Source organism: Dromiciops gliroides, chromosome 1 (genome assembly GCF_019393635.1).
Source record: "Dromiciops gliroides isolate mDroGli1 chromosome 1, mDroGli1.pri, whole genome shotgun sequence".
Lineage (NCBI taxonomy): Eukaryota > Metazoa > Chordata > Mammalia > Microbiotheria > Microbiotheriidae > Dromiciops > Dromiciops gliroides.
The window spans coordinates 43,191,752-43,209,371 of NC_057861.1; positions in this window are offsets into that span (position 1 = coordinate 43,191,752).

Genomic DNA, 17,620 nt, shown 5'->3' on the forward strand with positions numbered 1-17,620 from the left:
CCAAACCTATTGGCTGCCAAAGATGGGTTGTCCATGGCCTGACTTGGAAGTCTTGACACCATAATCCCTTGTGTGGCATGTATGTACCATCTGTCTTCAACCCCTCTAGACTGCTCTCAGACATAAAGATGAACCGCATCCTTCATGTCACAAGCCTCCTGGGTCCTCCTAACAGGTATTTTCCCATCAAGATGTCCTATAGGGTTTTTTTTTTTGTGAGGCAATTGGGGTTAAGTGACTTGCCCAGGGTCACACAGCTAGTAAGTGTTAAGTGTCTGAGGCTGGATTTGAACTCAGGTCCTCCTGAATCCAGGGCTGGTGCTCTATCCACTGCCCCCTGTCCTATAGTTTTTTGAACTGTTTATAATGGGTTTGAAGAACGTATCTCAATTCTCTTCCTCCATTTTGATGAGGAAGTGTTAGTCTTTTTACAGCTGTTTTGGTGTGGTGGGCCCTAGAAAAGGGTTTTGCTAGACCACTTTCCAAATTGGTTACAGTCCATTTTGCAGTTCTACAAATCACTCAATGAACTCTTGCCATTGCTAGCCTCTGTGCCAAGTGCTGGGGACACCAAGAAGGGCTAAAACAGGATCCTCTCTCAAAGGGCTCACATTCCAATAGTGGAGATAACAGGCAAACATGTAAATGACATGCAAAAATTAAGTACTGGGGGCAGCTAGGTGGCGCAGTGGATAGAACACCGGCCCTGGAGTCAGGAGTACCTGAGTTCAAATCTGGCCTCATACACTTAATACTTACTAGCTGTGTGACCCTGGGCAAGTCACTTAACCCCAATTGCCTCACTAAAAAAAAAATTAAGTACTGTATGTACATGATCTATACAGATGAATGGGAGGAAATCTCAAAGGGGAGGAATAGGGGTGGTAGATGAGGGGAGATCAGAAAAGTGTACATTGCCCACTACTGCACAGGTGCTAATTATTTTACCTTTTTTTTGTGTGTGAGGCAATTGGGGTTAAGTGACTTGCCCAGAGTGACACAGCTAGAAAGTGTCAAGTGTCCAAGGTCAAATTTGAACTCAGGTCCTTTTGAATCCAGGACTGATGCTCTATCTACTGCACCACTTAGCTGCCCTGGTGCTAATTATTTTAAACATGTTCTCATTCAGTTTTGATTTTAGGATGCTAGGAAATCTTTTAATGTATTCAGCTTCAGTCTTCTTTTTGATTTCTTTATGCCTGATAGGTTTGGCCTGCGGGAGATGAAGGTATTTGTAGGCATCACTTCATCTACTGGTTTAATGTGAACTCTGGATTCGAGTTCAAAGCCTTCAGTTTGTATACTGTTGTTGATTTTGTTCTATTTTTGTTTGATGGAATTCAGATTAAAATAGTCTGGGGGTAGTCACTTGGGAAATAAGCTGTCAATCAAAATTTATTAAGCACCCATTATGTGCCGGGCAATGTGCTAAGTGTGGGGGATACAAAGAAAGAGGAGTTCACAATCTAATAGGGGAGACAACGTTCAACTTATAGACAAACAAGCTCGAGACAGAATAAATAGTAAGTAATCAGCAGAGGGAGGCACTAGAATTAAGAGGCATTGGGAAAGGCTTCCTGTAAAAGGTGGGGTTTTAGCTGGACTCTCAGGGAAGCCCAGAGATGGAGATGAGGTGGGAGAGCATCCCAGGCAGGGAGGACAGCCAGAGCAAATGCCCTAAGCCAAGAGATAGAGGGTCTTGGATCAGAAAGAACATGGGGAAGAGGGTATAAGATATAAAGAGATTGGACAGGACAAGTCACTGCCTTACTATTATTCTTTTATGTTCAATATTTGATGGATTATTGTGCAGATATATAAAATACTGATAATTTTTTTTTTTTTTTTTTTTTAGTGAGGCAATTGGGGTTAAGTGACTTGCCCAGGGTCACACAGCTAGTAAGTGTTATGTGTCTTAGGCCGGATTTGAACTCAGGTACTCCTGACTCCAGGGCCGGTGCTCTATCCACCACTGCGCCACCTAGCTGCCCGCAGATATATAAAATAAATGAATGAGACCAGTAGGTGGCTCAGTGGATAGAGCACCAGACCTGGAATCAGGAAGACTTGAGTTCCACTTTGGCCTCAGACACTTCTTAGCTGTGTGACCCGGGGCAAGTCGCTTACCCTGATTTGCCTCAGTTTCTTCATCTGTAAAATGAGCTGGAGAAGGAAATGGAAAAACCACTCCAATATCTTTTTTTTGGGGGGGGGGCAGGGCAATGAGGGTTAAGTGACTTGCCCAGGGTCACACAGCTTGTAAGTTTCAAGTGTCTGAGGTTGGATTTCAACTCAGGTCCTCTTGAATCCAGGACTGGTGCTTTATCCACTGTGCCACCTAGCTGCCCCCTCCAATATCTTTGGTAAGAAAATCCCAAATGGGGTCACAAGGAGTTGGACATGACTAAAATGATTGAACAACAACAACAACAGACAAAACGAATAATTTTTGCAATTGAATGAAAATCTTCCAATCTAAGCCCATCTTCCATAGCCTTATTGAAAGAAAGCATCATCTCCAGCAGCAGATTTGCTTTCCTTCATTAGATTTCTATATTTTGAGACCTTTTCATTCCACACAGTTTTTGGTGTGGTAGCATCTATTATGAAGGCAGTTCTTAATTTTTTTCTGTCAATTGTTGGGTGTCTACACACTTTGGGTAACAATTTTGTCTCTAACTTTCCATTTATCCTATATATATCTTGTAAGTACCTAGCTATTTTCATGTTGTTACTCTATTAGACTGTGAGCTCCTTGAGGGCAGGGAGTATGTTTTTGGCTTTCTTTGTAACCCCGGCACTTAGCACAGTGACTGGCACATAGTAAGCGCTTAATAAATGCTTGTGGACTGACTGATTGACAGCAACAATGCTCAAATTCAGACACAGTTATTTGTTGAGTAACCAAGGATATTTTGGGGTTTGTATTTTAGTATGGAGACTAATTTTCAATTAGTTTATTAAAAATAGTGAGTAACTGGGGCAGAATTCTGGATGATGATGATGGAGGAGGAGGAGGAGGACAGAATGTGGACCTGTGATTTCCTTGGTATAGGGAATTCCTAGTGAGGAAGCTCTTTCTACCAAAGCAAATTGGCATCTTTTCTTCAATGCAGTTTCAGAAAGTTGCTTCAGATACATAGAGGCTCCATGACTTGCTCAGGGTTACCCAGTCAGTTATGTGTTTGAGTCCTGGCTCTGAGGCCAGTTCCCTAGATCAACTGCAGTGATGTTAATAATAATTAAAATAACCCAATTATTGTTGTTCAGTTGTGTCTGACTCTTCCTGACCTCATTTGGTTTTTTTTGTTTTTTTTTTTGGCAAAGATACTAGAGTAGTTCCATTTCCTTCTGCAACTCATTTTACAGATGTGGAAACTGAGGCAAGCAGGGTTAAGTGATTTGCCCAGGGTCACAAAACTACTAAGTATCTGACACCAGATTTGAAGTTGGGAAGATGGATCTTCTTGACTCCAAGCCTAATGCTCTATCCACTGCACCTCCTAGCTGACCTTATAATATCCCAATACTCTCATCCAATGACCAAAAAAGCAGTTATTTTATCCATGTGTGTCATAGGCCACAAAACAATAAATATAAAGGAATAATAGCAGGATAAGGACTTGTACTCTTAATATTCCTATCTGAACTCCAGCAAAAAAGATGAAAATGGGGGCAGCTAGGTGGTGCAGTGGATAAAGCACCGGCCCTGGATTTAGGAGGACCTGAGTTCAAATCTGGCCTCAAACACTTGACACTTACTAGCTGCTTGACCCTGGGCAAGTCACTTAACCCCCATTGCCCCACCAAAAAAAAAGATGAAAACAAGGTTATCACCACAAGGTTATATAATAATAATTACAACTGTTTGTTGTAGCTGTAATTAAAATATGTAGTAAACATAAATAAAATAATTAATAAAATGACAATAGACTCTCAGAAGAGGTCATAATAATATTAATAATTTCTTTCGCATTCCTTTTGTATTCAAAGCCCTTGAGCCTCTCTCTCCTTGTAAGTACTTCTCTCCCTCTCATCTTCCCTCCTTCATTGCAGTAAAGTTATGCTGATCCATTCGGGAAGAATGAAACGTCTTCGGAAATGGCCCAGATTACACGAATAAGAGGCACGATTAAAGGATGTAAGGCAGCACTCCGGCATCCTATCTGGATATTATAGCTGAAGGGTATTCACTGAAAACAAATAATGTTCCTGCCTGAATAAATGAATTAAAAATGCACACACACAAAACCCTGTTGCAATAGAATCCCTCTGGAGGAGGATTCAGAGCCACGGATGGGTCTGAAAACTTGAGGAGTCCCTGACCTGGTACAGTGAGACTCCCCTTCTGCAGATTTTAGCAAAGAGGGCCTGAAGAGGTGAGCAGGTGGCCCCACGGGCTCTCTGTAGACTGCTGAAGGGTCAGCCTTTCCCAAGCCCGAGCTTGGAGGGAGAGAGCAGGTCCTCAGGACTCATGAAGCAAGGCCTTGCTTCCCAGCTCCCATGTTACCAGGGCCTGAATGGTGGCAAGAGAGAAAGAGATCAGGAGGCAGCTAGGTGGCACAGTGGATAAAGCACCAGCCCTGGATTCAGGAGGACCTGAGTTCAAATCCAGCCTCAGGTTGATACTTACTAGCTGTATGACCCTGGTCAAGTCACAACCCTCATTGCCCTGCAAAAAAAAAAAAAAGAGATAGAGATCAGGCTGAGGTGTAGCAGTAGTTGGTCATCCCATGGCCGGGGTCACATGTATTCAGTGGAAGTAGTCAGGTCCTGGCCCCATCTCCTAGCCACTGTCATGCAAGGACAAATGTCTCCTGTCCTCCTAGACTGGGATGCCACCTGCTTCCAGCTGAAGGGGTCTCTTCTTCTTCAAAGTTCCTGAAAACACCTTGTCTGGACCTCTCCTTGGCCCTCTCCATGCTCCATATTTCATTAAACTTATCTGTTTATGTCTTTTACCTCTTACCTACCCCCAGGTGTCCCCTCCCCCAATTGAATATAAGCTTCTTGAGGGCAGGGGCTATGCCATTTTTCATCTTTGTAACTGTAGAGCTTTGAGAGGCAGTGTACCTGATACCTGCCATGGATATCATATGATGGGGTGGTGATATGGAATCAGGAAGATCTGAGTTCAAATCCAGCCTCAGACATTTACTAGCTGTGCAGCCTTGGGCAAGACTGTTTGCCTCAGTTTCCTCAATTGCAAAACAGGGATAATAATAGCACCCTGACAACAAGCTTGTGAGAATCAAATGAAATAATACTTGTAAAATGCTTAACAGTGCCCAGTAAGCACTATGTAAATGTTAGCTTATATAAATTATTATAAAAGAGCTTCTTCAGCAGGAAAGGGACCTTGGAGGCCATCTAGCTCAATCCTTTTATTTTACTGATGAGGAAACTGAGGCCCGGGGGAAGTGAAATTATTTGTCCAAGGTCAAATAGATAGGAAGCATCCAAGGTGAGATTTGAACCTTGGTCCTCTGACTCTGGGGAGCCCTTTCCATGGCACTATGGACAGCGTGGAGAGAGCAGGAGTTGGAATCATGAAGATCTGAGCTCATATACCTTCTACATAACTGGAGGCACACCACTTCACTTCTCTGGACCTCAGTTTCCTCTTCTGTAAAATGAGAGGGTTGGGTCTGATGACCTATGAGGTCTCTTCTAGCTCAAAATGTCTGACCCTTTGATGATGGTAACAGGAATCTCTGACATGTAGCACATTCACAAAACGCTTTATATGATCTCATTTGATCTATACAACAACTGCAGTATCACAATTGTTATTATTTCCATATTACAGATGAAGAAACTGAGGCTGAAGTGAAGCAAGTGGTATGAAGGATTCAGATCCAGATCTCATGACTTAACTCATATTTTAACATTCAATTACATTTTTCTTTTAAATATTTAATATTTTAAAAAGTGTCTGAATTTGCTGGGTGTGGTGGTGCACTTCTATAATCCTTGCTTCTGGGGTGAGACTGAGATGAGTAGATTGCTTGAGTTAGGAGTGCTGAGCTGCAGTGGGGCTAAAGCTGATTGGGTGAATGTATTAAGTCTGGCACCAATAGGGTGAGCCCCTTGTAGGGGGTGTCACTGGGTTGCCTAAGGAGGGCCAAGCTCACCCAGGTTGGAAAAACAAGAGCAGGTTAAAGCTTCCATGCTTATTAGTATCGAGATCCCATGAATAGGTTCTGCTCTTCCAGTCTGGGAGCTATTAGGGAGAACCAGTCTTCAAAAAGTCTGAATTCTTAAATGTCATATTATTATGTCTCAAGGCCCTCTTTTTCTTTTTGACACAGGAACTTACCTCCGATTTTTATGGAAGGGCAGCAGAAAGATAATATTCAGTGTTCAAAAATGTCTTAGGGGTTATTTCTGTTCTGTAAAAAGCAAGACCTGGGGGCAGCTAGGTGGTACAGTGGATACAACACTGGCATTGGAATGAGAGGACCCGAGTTCAAATGTGGCCTTAGTCACTCACTAGCTGTGTGATTCTGGACAAGTCACTTTACCCTGATTGTCTCAAAAAAAAGTGAGACCGGGTCAGCTAGGTGGCACAGTGGATAAAGCACCGGCCCTGGATTCAGGAGTACCTGAGTTCAAATCCGACCTCAGACACTTGACACTTACTAGCTGTGTGATTCTGGACAAGTCACTTTACCCTGATTGTCTCAAAAAAAAAGTGAGACCCTTTTTGATTTCTTCAGAGTCACCCTGTATAGGAAAAGTTTCCCAAGTCAGCCCAAATTTTAAAATACGGGTAATATTTTGTGGCATCTTGTAGACTTCACAAAGACGCTTGATTCCTTTAGCTTCATAGTTTCCAAAATCTTTCAACTGCCTCTGATAATTTCATAATTTATGTGACCGGTGGCTGTCACATAGAGATGATCTATCATCTGTTTCCGGGAGTTAGTCCCTTCCTGCCAAAGATAAATGGAGCTGCCTGGTAATTAAGTCATAGTTACACAAGCAATGAAAAATCTGTAATGAGATTCAGAGAATATATCCCAGTGATAAGGAATGCTCAAGCATTTAATTGGCATTTAGCAAATTAGATACAGCAAACTGGATGTCAATGGATATATTTCCTTAAAATGTCAGTTGTTATCCTGAGTGTTGGAGGATCTACCCAACCAGTAGGTTCCTTTTCCTTAGTCTGTCAGGATGGAGGACACTTTCCACTCATGCAGAGGAACAATCCAAAGTCATTATGTGTCAACCGCAGCTACATCCCCCTACTCTCCCATTTCATCAGTGCTGGGAACATAACAGGGTCTCCATAAATATTTGTTGGAGTAAATAGAATTATTTAATTAATGGTAAGAATAATCAATCAATAAACATTTATTAAACATCTACTATGTGCCAAGTACTATGCTAAGTATTGGAGATACAAAACAGGTAAAAGACAATTCCTGCCCACAAGGAGCTTAAAATCTAACGGAGGAGACAACATGTAAACAAATATATGCAAATCAAGTTATATACAGTATAAATAGGAAATAATTTTTTTTTTTTGGCGGGGCAATGAGGGTTAAGTAACTTGCCTAGGGTCACACAACTAGTAAGTGTCAAGTATCTGAAGCCAGATTTGAAATCAGGTCCTCCTGAATCCAGGGTGAGTCAGTGCTTTATCCACTGTACCATCTAGCTGCCCTCAGTAGGAAATAATTAACAGAGGGAAGGCACTAAAATTAAGAGGGCAATATTGAGGAAGGCTTCGTGTAGAAGGTGGGATTTTAGTTGGGACTGAAAGGAAGCCAGGGATGTTAGTAGCATTCCAGGCATAGGGAGCAGCCAGAGAAAATGCCCAGAACCGAGAGATGGAGGGTCTTGTTGGGACAGCTAGTGTCAACTAGAAAGGTAGGAGGGGGCTAGGCTATGAAGGGCTTTAAATGTCAAAGAAAGCATTTGGTATTTGCTCCTGGAGGCAATTGGAAGCCACTGGGGTTTACTGAGTAGGGGGTGACATGATTGGACTTGAGCTTTAGGAAGATCACTTTAGTGGTTGAAGAGAGGATGGATTGGAGTGGGGAGAGACTTGAGGTAGGCAGACCCACTAGCACCTATTGCAATAATCTGGGTGTGAAGTGATGAGGAGAGAATGTCAGAGGAGAGAAGGGGGAATATTTGAGAGATGCTGCAAAGGTGAAATTGACAGTCCTTGGCACTAGTTTGTATATGGGGGATGAGAGAGAGAGAGAGAGAGACAGAGAGAGAGACAGAGAGAGAGACAGAGAGAGACAGAGAGAGACAGAGAGAAGTCCAGAATGACTCCTAGTTGTGAGCATGAGGGACTGGGAGGGTGGCGTTGCCCTCAATAGTAATAGGGAAGGAGGTGAGGTAGGAGGGTTTAGAAGGAAAGACAATGAGTTAAGTTTTGGATACACTGAGTTTACAATGTTTACCGGACGTATCTGAGATGTCTGAAAGGCAGTTGGAGATTTGAGACTAGAATTCAGTAGAGAGATTGGGCCAGGAAAGGGTAGATTTGAAGGTCAGAATAAAATGATAAACTAACAAATGAAATGATCAGAACAAGGAAAACATTTTATATAATAACAACACTACCAAGACAACTTGAAAGCTGTAAGAACTCTAATCAATGCAATGACCGTCTGTGATTCTAGAAGACCAATGATGAAATGTTTTACCCTCCTCCTGAAAGAGAGGTGATAGGCTCAGAATGTAGAAAGAGACATATATGTGTTTGTGTATATGCATAACATATGTACATATATATATATATATGTATGTGTATGTGTGTATATATATATACATACATACATATACACACATACACACATATCTATCTCTCTATCATCTGTCTCTCTTTCTCTCTCTGAACATGGCCAATAAGGGAATGTATTTTCCTTAACTATACACATTAGTTAAATGACTTTTCTTTTTCTTTGTCTTTTACCATTGGTGAGGGAGATGGGAAGGAAAGAAAATAGTTTGCTGTTAATTAAAAAACTTTAATAGAACTGAGAAGAGAACTGGAATAGGAGTGTGAGATACCACATATAACATACTTAAAATATGTTGTTTAAAAAAATGTTTAGTTTTGCAGAACTTTTTTTTCTTTCTTCTTTTCTTCCAACTTTATTTTAAGGGGTAGTTCTCTGGGGGGGGGCATAAGGGAAGAACATAGCAATATATATATATATATATATTATATAGATACACACATAAAATGTGATGTAAAACCAAAATATATAATTTTCCTAAAACTTATTATTTATTAATTTTAAATATCCTTTTCTTTTTAAATTTTGAGTTCCAAATTCTTTCCCCTCCTCCCAACCCCTCCCATACCCATTGAGAAGGCAAGCAGTATGATACCAATTATACATGTGTAATCATGCAAAACATATTTCCATATTAGCTGTGTTTCAAAGAAAGCAAGAAAAATAAAGAAAATGAGAAAATTGTACTTCAATTTGCACTCAGAGTTCATTAGTTCTCTCTTTGGAGGTGAATAGCATTTTTTCATCATGAGTCCTTTGGAATTGTCTTGGATTATTTTATTGATCAGAGTAGTCAAGTCTTTCACAGTTGATCATCATTACAACATTGTTACTGTGATCACCCAGTTGTCACTTCACTTTGCATCAGTTTATCTAGGTCTTGCCATGTTTTTCTGAAACTGCCCACATCATCATTTCCCATGGCATAATCACATGATACAAACTTCTTTAGCCATTCCCCAATTGATGAGCATCTGCTTGATTTCCATTTCTTTGCCACCACAAAAAGAGCTTTTTGTGCATATATGTCATGGGGCGCAGAGCACCCCAGAATTTCTCTGGGGCACACCAAGGAATCTTCTCCTTGAGAAACTAAACCAGAGGACAGATAACGCCTAGAGGAACCAAATCGGACTGAGCTAGCTTGGGATTCCTACCCTTCATTCCGGTCTCCCTTATCCTGGGGAGATAAATTTGGGTGTGGCTTCGGCCTTTGTGTTCTGAGGAGGGATCCATAGCCACCCCTCACCCAATTCCTTTAGTCACTACCAGTGGGGGATGGTCCTCCACTGCTCACCCAATTCCCCCCAGCTACCACCAGTGGGGGATGGTCCTCTCTCACTAAAGGAACTTTTCACGGGCAGATGGTCCACCCCCATCAGTCATCTATAAAAGTACCTTCTGGTCTCCTGTTCGAGGAGATTTTGGTACCTCTGAGCCATGTGCTTTATGCCAAATCTCCCCATGAAAAGTCTAAGGATTTCTTTCATGGTTTCCCTCCCCCCACCCTTCCCTTCCCTTGCTCCTCAATAAACTATCACCTTATTCTAACTACGTTTTGTGTGCTAGAGGGTGTAATTCTTTAAAGAGGAATTCCCAAGAACCCCAACCCCAACCCGTAACCATTTTCCCCATATCATCTAGGTCCTCTCCCTTTTTTTCTTTGATATCTTTGGGTTACAGACCTAGTAGTGGTATTTTTGGGCCAAAATTTTATAGTCCTTTGGGCCTGTTTCCAAATTGTTTTCCAGAATGGTTGGACAAGTTCACAACCCTATCAATTGTTCATTAGTGTACCTACTTTTCCCTCATCACTTCCAGCATTTGTAATCTTTAATAGGTATGAGGTGGTACCTCAGAGTTCCTTTAATTTTTTTTTCCTGAGGCAATTGGGGTTAAGTGACTTGCTCAGGGTCACACAGCTAGTAAGTGTCAAGTGTCTGAGGCCAGATTTGAACTCAAGTCCTTCTGAATCCAGGGCCAGTGTTTTATCCACTGTGCCACCTAGCTGCCCAGAGTTCCTTTAATTTGCATTTATTTAGTAAATAGCGATCTAGAGAATTTTTATATGACTATAGATAGCTTTGATTTCTCCTGTAAACTACCTGTTCATATCCTTTGATCATTTATCAACTGGGGAATGGCTCTTATTTTTACAAATTTGACTGTTTTGTACTCACTATATATTTGGGAAATGAGGTCTATATCAGAGAAACTCGATGTAAAATTTTTTGTATCAATTCATTGTTTATGATGCCTTTTAGCAAAATGTAGTTTCCCCGATTATCTTTTTTTTATGTTTTAATTTAAAAAAATTTTTTCCCTCCTCAACAAACATTTATTTTCCATTTACATGTAAGGGTAGTTTTCAACATTCATTTTCATAAGATTTAGAGTTCCAAATTTTTCTCCCTCCCTCCCTCCCTTTCCTCCCCCCCTCCACAAGATCGAAATCAGGTTATATATGTACAATCCACAAGTGTTCTTTTTATCAATTCTTTCTATAGCAGTGCATAGTATACTTCCTCATTAGTTCCTTGGGATTGTCCTGGATCATTGTACTGCTGAGAGTAGCTAAGTCATTCACAATTGCTCATTGAACAATACTGCTGTCACTATGCACAATGTCCTCCCAGCTCTGCTCACTTTACTATACATTAGTTCATTAGTCTTTCCAGGTTTTTGGGGGATCATCCTGTTTGTCATTTCCTGTAGCACAAGTCCATTCCACTACAATCATATAACACAGCTTTTTCCATCATTCCTCAATTGATGGACATTCCCTTGATTCTCAATTCTTAGCCTCCACCAACAGTTGCTATATTTTTTTGTACAATTTCCGCCCCCCCCTTTTCTCTTTTTCATGATTACTATTGTTAAGTGTTTCCCTTCCATCCTATTCCCTTCCCCATGATATTTATTCTATTATCCATCTTTTTTCATCCTATCACTCTTCAAAAGGAATTTGCTTCTGTCTGTCCCCTCCCCCACTCTGCCCTTCTTTCTTTTGCCCCTCTCTCTTTATCCCCTTCCCCTCCTATTTTCCTGCAGGGTTAGAGAGATTACTTCACCCAATTGAGTGTGTACATTAGTCCCTCCTTGAGCCAATTCTAATGAGATTGAGGTCCTGGAGCCAATTTTAATGAATGTTAGGCTCATTTACTGCCCAGATTCAATAGATTACTCCACCCAGTTGGGTGTGTCTATTAGTCCCTCCTTGAGGCAGCTCTGATGAGTTTAAGATCTTTGAGCCTTTTCTGATGAGTGCAAAATTCATTTGCAGCCCTGCTCCTCTCCCATCTTTTCCCCAACTCCATAAGCCTTTTCCTGTTACTTTCATGTAGGATTTCGCTTCTGCCCTTCCCCCTCCCCCAGTGAATTCCCTTCACCCCTCAATTTAACCCTAAAGATGTTATCATCTAGCTAAGTGACACAGCAGACAAATCATCACCCCTGGACCCAGGGGGATCCCAGCCAAAAACCGGCCTCAGACACAAGACAGTCACCCACTGTACCACCCCAGGTATGTCCCCCAGCTCCAATTTTTTTTTTTTATGGTTCTCTAGGGTCTCGTATTTGAAAGTCAAATTTGCCATTCAGTTCAGGTCTTTTCATCACAAATATCTGAAAGTCTTCTTTTTTCATTAAAGTCCTATTTTTTCTGCTGAAAGATAATGCTGAGTTTTGCTGGGTAGGTGATTCTTGGTTGTAATCCCATGTCCTTTGCCCTTTGGAATATCATATTCCATGCCCTCCGGTCCTTTAATGTAGAAGCTGCTAGATCTTGTCCTATTCTGACTGGGGCTCCACAGTACTTGAATTCTTTCTTTTTGGCAGCTTGCAATATTTTCTCCTTGACCTGAGAGCTCTGGAATTTGGCTATAATATTCCTAGGAGTTTTCTTTTTGGGATCTCTTTCTGGAGGTGATCGGTGGATTCTTTCAATTTCTATTTTAGCTTCTTCTTCTAGAATTTCAGGGCAATTTTCCCTGAGAATATCTTGGAAGATGGTGTCTAAGCTCTTTCCTTGATCATGGTTTTCAGGTAGACCAATAATTTTCAAATTATCTCTCCTGCACCTATTTTCCAGGTTGGCAGTTTTTCCCAGAAGATATTTCACATTGCTCTCTATTTTTTTATTCATTTGGATTTGCTTTATTGTGTCTTGGTTTCTCATAAAGTCACTGGCTTCCATTTGTTCAATCCTAATTGTTAGGCAATTATTTTCATCAGAGAGCTTTTGTACCTCCTTTTCCATTTGACTTTTCAAGCTGTTGACTTTTTTCTCATGTCTTTCCTGCATCACCCTCATTTCTCTTTCTCTCTCTAATTTTATCTTCAAAGTCCTTTTTGAGCACCTCTATGGCCTGAGACCAATTCGTATTTTTCTTGGAAGCTTTAGATATAAGGGCCCTGATGTTGACATCTTCCTCTGAGGGTGCCCCTTGGTCTTCCTTGTTACTGAAGAAACTTTCTATGGTCTTCACCTTTCTCTGTCGGCTCATCTTGCCTTTCTTTTACTAGACTTTTAGCTCCTTAAAGTGGGGCACTGTTTCCAGGCTGCAGTATACCAAGCTTAAGACGTCCCAGGTGGTATGATTTAAGGAGAATCAGGTTCTTCCCTCACCCGACCTGTTTCCTGGTCCTAGAAGACCCCAGACTAACTTGCCAATCAACCAGCTTTGTGTGTTGTGGTTGTTAGCTCTGACAAGCCTGTGCCCCTCCCCCACCTGGGCCACTTCTACTTGAGCCTACCACCTGCTTCTCAGTAGGGGTGTAAAATCCAAGTTCTGCCTTAGCATCAGTATAGACCCCTGTAGTCTCTCCCCTGCCCTGGGCTCAGCCCACTCACCAGACTGTGAGCTTAGTTCCAGAAGACACTGGTGCTTCAGCTGATTCAGAGGCTCTGGGGGTCTCCTTCTCTGGTGAGGACTTCCTGAGACTGGATCTGTGTCAGGGTGACTATGGGGTTGGGCTCAACTCCTGTATCAGCACAGCAGCTCCCTCCTTCTGACCTTCCAAGCCGTTCTTGGTTAGAAGATGATTTCAGCACATTCTTCTGCTGTTTCGGGCATTTTCCTATGACCTTATTTGGATGGTTTTTGGAGCGATGGTGTCATGAGTTCGGAAGCTCACTGCCTTTCCTTCACCATCTTGGCTCTGCCCTGGAAGTCCCTATCTTTTTTTTTTAAAGCTCCACAAAATATAATGTTTATTTCTGGCTATTTTTGTTTGTTTTAGGGAGCTTCTGCTTCCTTTTTCAATTTCTCCAAAATCTCTTCTGGAGTTGTGGATGCCAAAATCTTTACCACTGTTCCATGATATTTACCACCCCTTATCTAAGATAACATCACTCTTCCTAAATTCCAGTACCTTGGAAAGATTCTGCATTAGCTTCCCCTTCAGATGGAGGTGCAGCAATAGCTACACTTACATATTCTGTTGTCACATCTGTTATGGGATTTTGTTTGGAGCCAGGTTTGGCATGAATGGCTATTGTAATGGAACCATTCTGATCAACTGCCACAGGTCCAGTGGGAGGAAATGGTTTCACCAGCTCCTTACTCTGGCCTTTCCTCTTCTTGGGCATCCCCACTGCAGAAGCACCGCCTTGGTGCTAACCAGGCCCGTCAGCCCAGCAGCCAAGGTAGAGCATGTGGCGTGGCGTCTTCTCTGCCAGAAAAACTTCTTCTTTTTTTTTTTGGCGGGGCAATGAGGGTTAAGTGACTTGCCTGGGGTCACACAACTAGCAAGTGTCAAGTGTCTGAGGCTGAATTTGAACTCAGGTCCTCCTGAATCCAGGGCTGGTGCTTTATCCACTGTACCACCTAGCTGCCCCCCGCATTATCTTTTTTTTTTTTGGTGGATCAATGTGGGGTTAAGTGACTTGCCCAGGGTCACACAGCTATTAAGTGTCAAGTATCTGAGGCTGGATTAAAAAAAATATATATTTATTTATTTATTTTTGGTGAGGCAATTGGGGTTAAGTGACTTGCCTAGGATCACACAGCTAGTAAGTGTTAAGTGTCTGAAGTTGGATTTGAACTCAGGTCCTCCTGACTCCAGGGCTGGTGCTCTAGCCATTACACCATCTAGCTGCCCCTTGAGGCTGGATTTTAACTCAGGCACTCCTGAATCCAGGGCCAGTGCTTTATCCACTGTGCCACCTAACTGCTTCTCCCATTATCTTTTTTTTTTTTAAGTGAGGTAATTGGGGTTAAGTGACTTGCCCAGGGTCACACAGCTAGTAAGTGTTAAGTGTCTGAGGCGGATTTGAATTCAGGTCCTCCTGAATCCAGGGCTGGTGCTCTATCCACTGTGCCACCTAGCTGCCCCCTATATACTCTTCTAAGTATAGGAGGTCCAATCACATACCAATTCAATCTAATTGATAGACATGATTTGGAAGTGTATTATTAAAAAGTGATATGTGACTTTGGTCACTCAAATCTTGTTAAGATTACATCAGAAATGCCCATCAATTGGGAATGGCTGGACAAGTTGTGGTATATGAATGTAATGGAATACTATTGTGCTGTAAGAAATGATGAGCAGGAGGAGTTCAGAGAAACCTGGAAGGTCTTGCATGGGCTGATGACGAGTGAGATGAGCAGAACCAGAAGAACATTGTACATAGTACATTGTGTGTTGATCTACTGTGATGGATTATATTCTTCTCGCTGATGCAATGGTACAGAAGAGTTCCAGGGAACTCATGATGGAAGAGGATCTCCAAATCCAGGGGAAAAAAAAAAAGAACTGTGGAGTATAGACGCTGAATGAACCATACTGTTTCTTTTGGTTTGGTGCTGTTGTTTTTCTATTTTGAGGTTTTTCATCATTGCTCTGATTTTTCTCTTATAACATGACTAATGTAGAAATATGTTTAATGTTATTATGTATATATATATGTATATGTGTGTATATATATATATATATATAACCTATATCAGATTACCTGCTGTCTAGAGGAGGGGGGAGGGAGGGGAGGGAGGGGAGGGAGGGAGAAAAATCTGAAATTGGAAAGCTTGTATAAACAAAAGTTGAGAACTATCTTTACATGTAACGGGAAAAAAATAAAATACTTTATTTAAAAAAAGATTATATCAGAAAAAGACTATAGACCTCTACCCAAACTAATTGGAGCCCAGTAGTTTCCATCTAGGTGTGGTTCATGCAGGCCAAATCTCATCAGAAAAGTCATTCAGTTTTCTAGATAAACAAGATTCTTTGTAAGCTTGGGTTGGGCTTGCCCCAGATGAATCCTACTTTCCTTGGAGTCGGAGAGGGGAGATAAAGGACTAAGAAAGAAGGGGAGATCACTGGGACCCACAAATATAGGTTATTAATAATTGTTTCCCACAGATCTCTGTTTTGGTACTGTGACTGTCCACAGCACTCCTCTCCAACTTGGAACTGCAGCCCAGAACTGCTTATAAGCAATAGAGTTGCCAATAAGCACCAGTGTACCCAGTGCCAGCAAATAGTTCCCTGTAACCTATTTCTAAGCAGTTGTTCAACCCCCTTACCATCTCTGGGCTGAGAGCTCCTGAAGTTGTTGTTGCTACTGCTACTGCTATGTAGGATCCAGACAGACCTTGACCATATCTCCACCCTAGTGTTACAGACTTCTCCTTTGACCTCTTAAGTTTTCTTAGTCTGGAAAAATATTTCACCCAACTTTTTCTGCCACTCCAAAATTTGATTTGAGGCTTTTTTTTTTTTAGTGAGGCAATTGGGGTTAAGTGACTTGCCCAGGGTCACACAGCTAGTAAGTGTTAAGTGTCTGAGGCCGGATTTGAACTCAGGTACTCCTGACTCCAGGGCTGGTGCTCTATCCACTGTGCCACCTAGCTGCCCCAAGGCTTTATTTTAAAGTTGATTGCAGGGGAATGTTGGAAGAGTTCAGCTGGGTGACTGCCACTAATCCCCCATCTTGGTCCCACCTCTCAAGTGTTTGTGTTTTTGAATGAAATTAATTGAATTGAGTATGTCCATGGTTGGAAGGCATCATGGTAGGGTAGAAAGAATACCAGATTTGATGTCAGACATCCTGTTACTTCCTTTCTCTGATTCCCATCAATACGATGAGGCAATTGGACTAGAGGACCCGAATATCCCTTTCACCTCTAAATTTATAGTCTTAGGATCCTATGACAACCTCTCTGAGCCTCAGTTTCTTCATCTGTAAAATGAGGGCATTAGACTAAAGCAGGGTTTCTTAACCTTTTCTGTGTTCTGAATCCTTTTGTCAGACCAGTGAAATCTATGTTTCCCTTCTTGGATAAACTTATTAATGCAAAAAAAAATATTACCAAGGAAAACAGCTATTTTGAAATATAATTACAAAAAAAAACAAAACCAAAAAACCCCCAAGGTTACAGATTGATAGACTGGCCCAAATGACTGTAACTAAATTCTATCTTCTTTTCCCCTTCCTTTTTGTCTGCACAGGAAATGTAAATTGTCACAGGAACTAAATTTTCTTGATGAATGCAGATTTGATGATTTTACATCTTAGTCTTGGAGAGTGCCTGGGGCCTCCAGAGAGGTCAAGGTCACATAGTTAGCATGTTTCAGAGCTAGAACTCAAGCCAAAGTTTTCCTGACTCCCAGAAAGCCTCCACATTCCCTGGCTACTCTGTGTGCCTGCCTCCAATTCTAGAATCCTAGATCTTGGCTCTAGAAGGAAACTCAAGACACCATTTAGCTCAGCCTCCCTCCTCTGAATGATAGCAAGCTCTCTCTTACATGGTCTAACTTGAGTACAGTCATGCTACCTTGCAGAGCCTGTTTCCTCATTGACTAAAATGGAGATATCCTTCACCTTGTTTCACAAGGTTATTCAGTTCAAC